At 36.0% G+C, this 7,202-nt stretch overlaps 1 long non-coding RNA gene across 1 annotated transcript in view; it reads right to left on the bottom strand.

Moving 5' to 3' along the window:
* Positions 1 to 3,260: 3,260 nt before the first annotated feature.
* The window catches only part of LOC148125875 (uncharacterized), a 70,926-nt gene continuing 66,984 nt past the window's right edge, over positions 3,261 to 7,202 (bottom strand). Inside the window, exon 4 of the long non-coding RNA XR_015743588.1 lies at positions 3,261 to 4,443. This is a non-coding gene — a long non-coding RNA (uncharacterized LOC148125875). The remainder of the gene's footprint in view (positions 4,444 to 7,202) is intronic.

Raw genomic sequence — 7,202 nt, 5'->3', positions numbered from 1 at the left:
CCAGGAAACTGCTGAAGGAAGCAAACATATCTCTAATTTAAAGCAGTTGTTCTGCTGCTATATCTTAATTTTACACTTGGCACTTAAAATCTGTAAAATAACAATACAAATACTATGCATGCAACAGTTGACTCTATGCACAATTATTAAATTTTGCATGTATTATTATATTAAGTCATTACTATATATATATTATGTAATACTATATATTATAATATATAGTGTATTATAGTACTATATGTGTGTATACATACATATGTTATATAGTACAATATATAGTATATTACTATACTAAAGTCTCTGAAGTTAAAATGTATCACAAATCAATGTACATTTTCAATGAATTAATGTATTTATATCTTTACATATTATTTTTCACATTTCTGAACCACCCATCTCCCTCAGAAAGATTTGAAATATTTTTAATATATCTTGACTATTTTGATGTTTTAATGATGTATGTATGTATGTATGTATGTATTCTTACTTGATGCCTTCTTTGGAGCCATTGGACTATAATTCCCATGATACTTAGAAAGTATAACCATGCAGTTTCATATTTGGAGAGCATTAGTTGATCATCTATATTTATATTTATATATAAGCAGTTGATAAAACTAAAGCTTGGAACCAAAAGCTTTATTTGGTTAAGAGAAGGTTCAGTTGCATTAAAAAAATCTAAAAACAGAATATGAGATGGTTAGATAGTGACATTGAAGCAGTGGGCATGACCCAAAGGTGTTTTTCCAAAAGGCAATTGGACTTTCTTGGTTTTTATCCTTGAAAACATTTTCTTATCCACTTCTCTTTGCCTTCTGCAGCCATTTGCACAAGCCCCTCCTCCTTGGACTGCCAGCCTGCCCTCCATCGCTGCTCTGATGACTTCCACTTTTTGCAACCCCGTGACTCAGTTTCCCACAGTTGCGCCACTGCCACGAGTTGCTCCCAGGCCCCTGGGGTTTTCCATGCCTCCCACTGGGCCTCCAATCTCAGTTTTTTCCATGACTTCCATCTATGACATCATGAAAGGCCATGCAGGATAAGCACCCGAGACCCCACTTATGCCCTCCTAAATGGCTCTGCCCATCACAGGTGCCTTGGCAAGCCCTCTGTCACAGCTGGTCCCTCTGCCTGCCTCCCCCTCAGTGAGCAGCTCTTCTATCACTTTCCCAGAGGATCATGGAGACCCCCAAAGCATTGGGGTGAACAATGAAGCCTCTGCGGGAGAACTCTGGGGCTTCATAAAAGGCATGGCTGGCAATCCTGTGGTGAAGTCAGTGCTGGATAAAACCAAACACTCGGTGGAGCCCATAATCACAATGCTGGATCCTGGCATGGCCCCCTATATCAAATCAGGAGGAGAGTTGGACATCATGGTCACCTCACTGAAAGAGATCAAGGTCGCTACAGTGAAACAAGCTTTCAGGATGTTTTTGGTATGGCTACCATAACGGGGGAGGACGGAGAAGGTTGCATTAATTAAAATACCTTCAGAGGGGCACACATTTCAAGTTAAAACGGTAAAGCTGCTGATTAATATTAGTCTGTCATTAGAGCTAGAGAAGTTCCATTTGGAACAATTGGAAATCCAAAGTCAGAAAAAACCATTTCTTGGTGTTTGAATATTTGTAAGAATGGGTGATGGGGATGAATATTTGGCCTTGTGAAATCACCCCTTTTAAAGTGTTTTATCTGTCTTGTCTTCATCCTAGGGAGTTGAGAGAGGCAGAGGCAACCAAAATGGGATTTTAAAACAGAGAGAGGGAAAAAATATCCCAGTTTTGTCTATTATCTTGCAAAAGTTTAGCCCAGATCCAGTGACAACTCATACTTGGGCTCTTTTGCAGAAATCTTCCAAAATAGGTCATTATGGAATAGTTGTAATTCAGGCTTCTTTTCCATACATTTTTTAAAGGTGAGTTTTGTACGAGACCCCAGTTTAAATTGTTCCTTTTACGTGAAAGGCTTTCTCAGCCTTTGATCAGCTCAGACCTACAGTTCAAATCATGGAATTTAAAATGCTGGTTTGAAACAATTGGACTGTTCAGTCGAATTTGATCCAGAGATTTTATTGGTTTTTTAAAACATTTTTCAGCATTTTCTTCCAATTTCTCCAGGTATTCAGTTCTCCTTTGCTTCTTAAATGAGAAGTGATATGTTTTCAATGAAAAAAACAAGAAAGTCAAACATGACCTGGATGATTGAGAATCTCCATTAACAGCAATAAGCATGAGTTTGGGCAGACTCAGGGAGACAGTGGAGGACAGGAGAGCCTAGTGTGCTATGGTCCATGGGGACATGAAGAGTTGGACATGACTTAGCAACTGAACAACAAAAGTTCAAATCTTCTTAGCTCCTTACAAACCAACTCTTCAGCTTGTAGCTCCTTAAGTGTCAGGGCACACGAAGCTCTATTACACCATCAGATGGAACTCCTGTCTACAGAATGCCAAATACAGCAACCTCTGCATTTAATGGCCTGGAGGGGCAGGAGGTGGGGAAAAGTCAAAAAAATAAAGATAGTGAGCAGCCCTGTGTAACTGACCTTTCCCTACCCTTACCCTGTTATTTGCATTGCAGATTGTAGACAACTCTGGTTTTAGTAAAATAGTTTCCATTTTATTTAAAGTAGTTTTCTTGATTATTGATACCTCTTTATCTACAATGAGAACATTCTAATATTATGACAAGAATTGGAAAATAACTATATGATATATGTTAAAATAGGACATAAACCAATGTTACTAGTAAATTGACAGCCTTGATGAATGAAAAGACTTTGACAAATTTTAATTTCTACTTTTAGATTTTTGCGAGAAACTGAAAGCAATTGAAGTTGATTTGAGGATTTGATGATTGGCCTTATATGAGTTTATGGAAATAATGTAGACAAATGTTAACCATAGAGTAATAAATCGATGTATTTTTTAAATCTATATTTGTACGAAAGAAAGTTGGAGATCATTTTTTTCTATCTTTCTTATTTTTTTCTTCTATCTTTTGTGCAATTTCACTCTTTTTCTTTCCTGAGCTTTTTTCTTTTTCAGATTTTCTTTTTCTGTTTGTTAAACTTTTAACTTTATACTTTTTAAAAACTCCATAAAGTTATATAAAAAATAAAAACAGTGTTACTAGTTACTACAATAGAATTAGTTTGATATACAGTATATATCTACATCCTTCAGTAATACACTTATTTAAATGTTTAAGAAGAGACAAATTAAGTACAGGATTACAAATATCCAAACTGATGCCTTCTAGCTGAATTATATTACATTTAAATTTTCATGCAAAAGTTCTGGTACAACTATATACCACTTCTAGTATCTGATAGGATCCAGTTTGAGTATCAGTCAGCTGCTCCATCTAAAACAGTAATTTGATGCTGATATACTGTAATAAACTGGTCATATGTTTTCCTTTTGTCCCTTTTTCCTGGATTTCTCATTATCTTTTCTGATTGAAGATTTCTTAGAAATCTGAATCTAGCATTCAAAAATATTACGGTCATAATAAAGATGTTTCTTTAATCTACATTTGGTTTTTCTTTGTTTAGTATGGTAGCTTGTCTGTAATTTTGGAAATATCAAATTTATTGAACAGAGATCCTATACAGGACAAGAAAATTTTTTATCACCTATGTTGAGTTTGTAATCTCTGACCACGTAGCTCCTGATAACTAATTTATATTGATTGTTATTTACTACAATTTCCTAAATAATACTCTGATTTTAATAAATATTGCCTTGCTGACCAGGGATCACCAGGAACTCCTAGGTCTATAGGAGTTTAACACACACACAAAGACAACTGTCTGTTACTTCAGTACTGCCGTCAAGAAGACTTTACAATCAAGTTCATGAAATTTCCAAGCTGGACTCAAAGAAGGCTTTACTTTAACACTGTCTCTGAATCTATCCCTGATAAGATTCAATTTGCATATATGGGCAGGACAGCTGCTTTTGCTTTTAATTATTTCACATATTTTTCTCAAGAAATGGTTCGAGCCTCTAATATTATTATATTTCTTTTTTTTTTCTTAAGATAAAATATGTCATCTTGATAATTTGGAGCAATAATTTGCATTTGCTTTGCCCTCACTGAGCACTAGATGGCACTCAGTTGTCATCTTTCCTATGTCTAGTGGTTTGTGGGAATAATTGCACCACCAACCTTGGCTATTATTGGTTCCTGCACTGCTTGCCTTTTAAAGAACTGAATCCCAGCCTGTCAGCCGGACAGTTAAGTTCCGTATGATATCCCAAGGAAAATGATTGGTCTATATTCCAAAGAAAAGCAATTGATCCCAGACATTCTATGATATATGACTTTTGACTGGATGCATTCCTGATGATTCTATGATATGAAATAATGGCTTGAGGGAACAAATCATTGATCTTCATTTGATTTGCCAGTTCTGGGCATATCTCCAAATGGTTGTACCTATAATTGAGAAAAACAGAAAAAGACCAGTCAGTTGCTTTATTCAACTTGGATAACCAGGGACCCACTTTACTGCAACATTAAATGTGTGTTTAATAAGTATTAAATAAGTATTCTTTAATAAGTATTAATATTGGACATTAGTACACTCTCTGTCTTAAGGATATCCTGCAGTGTACTCTTGGTTTCAATATTTCAAAGCAAAAGTCATTTATTTACAGATAACTTTGATATATGTGTGTGTTTATGTTTATATGTGTATTATGTGTATGTGCGTGTATATATATGTATAGCTTGTATAAGCAGAGCAGTTTATATAAATTAATGGGTATGCATTAAGATGGAGGGGATGAGAAGAGTGACAAAACATGCAGCAAGGCACCAATCAACTGCGATCCTTACTTGTATCAGGATGCAAGTACATAGAGTTGGGATTTGCCTTATGATTCATTATGTGCATGTTGTCATGTCTCTGCCATTATGGCCTGCAATGGATGCCATTGTATCAACCTGCTAAACTGTAACAATTATACCAAAAATCAATTTAAAGGTTCAATTAAATGTACTGTTTAATAGAAGGGTAGGTTCCTTCTATTAAACAGAACCATCTGGTGGGACATGAGAAAAGGGTCTTCTCTGTGTTAGCTCCTGGCATATTGGTTTTCCCTCCTTTCTCCGAAGACCTTTTCTATGTACCATTACAAGAATGTGATTGTTATATGCTGCAATTCCTAGCGAAGTCATCATAATCATCATTTTGGCCATTGTTTAACCACAGCAAGATGAAGGCCTGTTCCACATGTTTCCAAGCAATAAGGTACTGAGCTTTCTTTTGCCAACTGGGCCCACAAGACTTGCTGATGTCGTCAATCCATCTTGTTTTAGATCTTTTCCGTGGATGCTTTTTATCAAGTGGGATCCATTCTATGATTGCCTTGGTCCATCTGCCATCAGTTCTTCTTGCTATGTGACCAGCCCTTTTCCATTTCAATTCGTCACTCTCTTGATATTGTATACTTTCATTTGCTCCCTAATCCAATGTGTGGGTCTTTCTATCTTGTCTTGTAATGCCAAGCATTTATCTTTCCATGGCTCTTTGCACCATGCAAGTTATGAATAGAAAAATGTTAAAGCAGCAGAGTCTGCAGAATCACAGCAACTTTCAATGTTTGTTTTTAATTATTTACATTTTATTTGTATATGTATAAACATCTTTTTATGGCTATAAGCCTCCCATATTTGCCCTAGGGCAGGGGTGTCAAACTTGCGGCCCGTGGCCCAGATGCATCACATGCTGGCCACGCCCACTCCCATTTTAACAAAGGAGGGGAAAGTCACAATATGTCACATGACGATAATGTGACCCATGAGTTTGACACCCCTGCCCTAGGTTAAGATGGGCAGCCAGTAAATTTTATAAATAATAATGAATTTATCCCCTTTTTTTCAAAGTGAACAATGTACCCCTATGTTTGGTAAAATACACATGGTCAAATATGCCAACAACAGTAGCAGAGAAATAAAAGCAACATATGAAAATTTGCTGAACAAATAGATTAATAAATATATCAGCTGTAGGAGCAGCCATTAAAATTCTCGTATTTATACCAAGATTAATGGCCAAATATAGTGCACTTAATACAGAACAGTGTTGTCAATATGTCTGAAATTCCAGTTTATCTGACTCTGGACATTCTATAATAATGACATACATACTTGACTCAAAACTGTCATGAATGCATGCACAGACTTGAGCACCATGCCAAGAGGAACACTGATTTTTCTTTCAATGCAAATCATGAATGCCTAACTCCTGAGATCAAGACTGTGTTGAAAGGGGATGAACTGTGCTCCCTCATTTATATATTCTCTAATAGCATCTGCATCCCACACTTAGTAAGTGTGCAACTGGGATCACACTTAAATTCATGATGCTTTGAATGAATTACATATTGTCATCTATTCTTGAATGGACAGTCCTCCTTATAGCTATTATACTAATCACACTTTTTTATTTGCTTATGTGCTCAATATTCAGTGAGAAGTGAATTTTAATTTTTTTTAAAAAAAATCACACCATATTTATCCAATGTAATATTTCTTAACCTTCCACAAAGTCCATATATATTAAAGTTACCAATGTTGAGAAACATTGATCTAATGCCTGAAACTCAGAAAAGGGAGGTCTCCATTGGAGACAGCTATGTAAAGTGATCGTCTCACTTAGAGAAGGCAGCAATTAAATGATTTCTTCAGCTTTGCATAAATAGTTGATTTCCAACTATGTTGGGATTGCAGCTGCCAGAATTTCCCAGCTAATTTTAATTGTTTACTACTGATTGATTTACTGAATGACATCGCTGCAATTTTGCTGATATTCAAACATTATGAGCTTTTTAACAAAATTAAAAGTGAGTCATATTTTAAATTAATAGCAACAGTATTCAACTACTGTCCTAATTGAAAGGACCAGCACTGTGTTGCCCATCCATATATCTTCCACAGACAAGGACAGATTTTTTTAAGGATTCATTAATCAGGGGTGTCAAACTGGCAGCCCGCAGGCTGGATTCGTCATGCGCAGGACACACCCACCCCAGCTCTGTGAAGGGAAAAAATGTCGAGAAATATCACATGACAGCAATGTGACGCCACGAGTTTGACACCCATGTATTAGATGAACACTCAATGGATATTAATTTAACTCAGGTAAACTCCCACTTTAGCAATTGGTCAAGCAATTTTAAAACTAATGAGTT

This window comes from Pseudonaja textilis, chromosome 4, assembly GCF_049901715.1.
Source record: "Pseudonaja textilis isolate UNSWEBS1 chromosome 4, rPseTex1.2, whole genome shotgun sequence".
Taxonomy (NCBI): Eukaryota; Metazoa; Chordata; class Lepidosauria; order Squamata; family Elapidae; genus Pseudonaja; species Pseudonaja textilis.
This window is presented reverse-complemented; position numbering and strand designations above follow the sequence as displayed.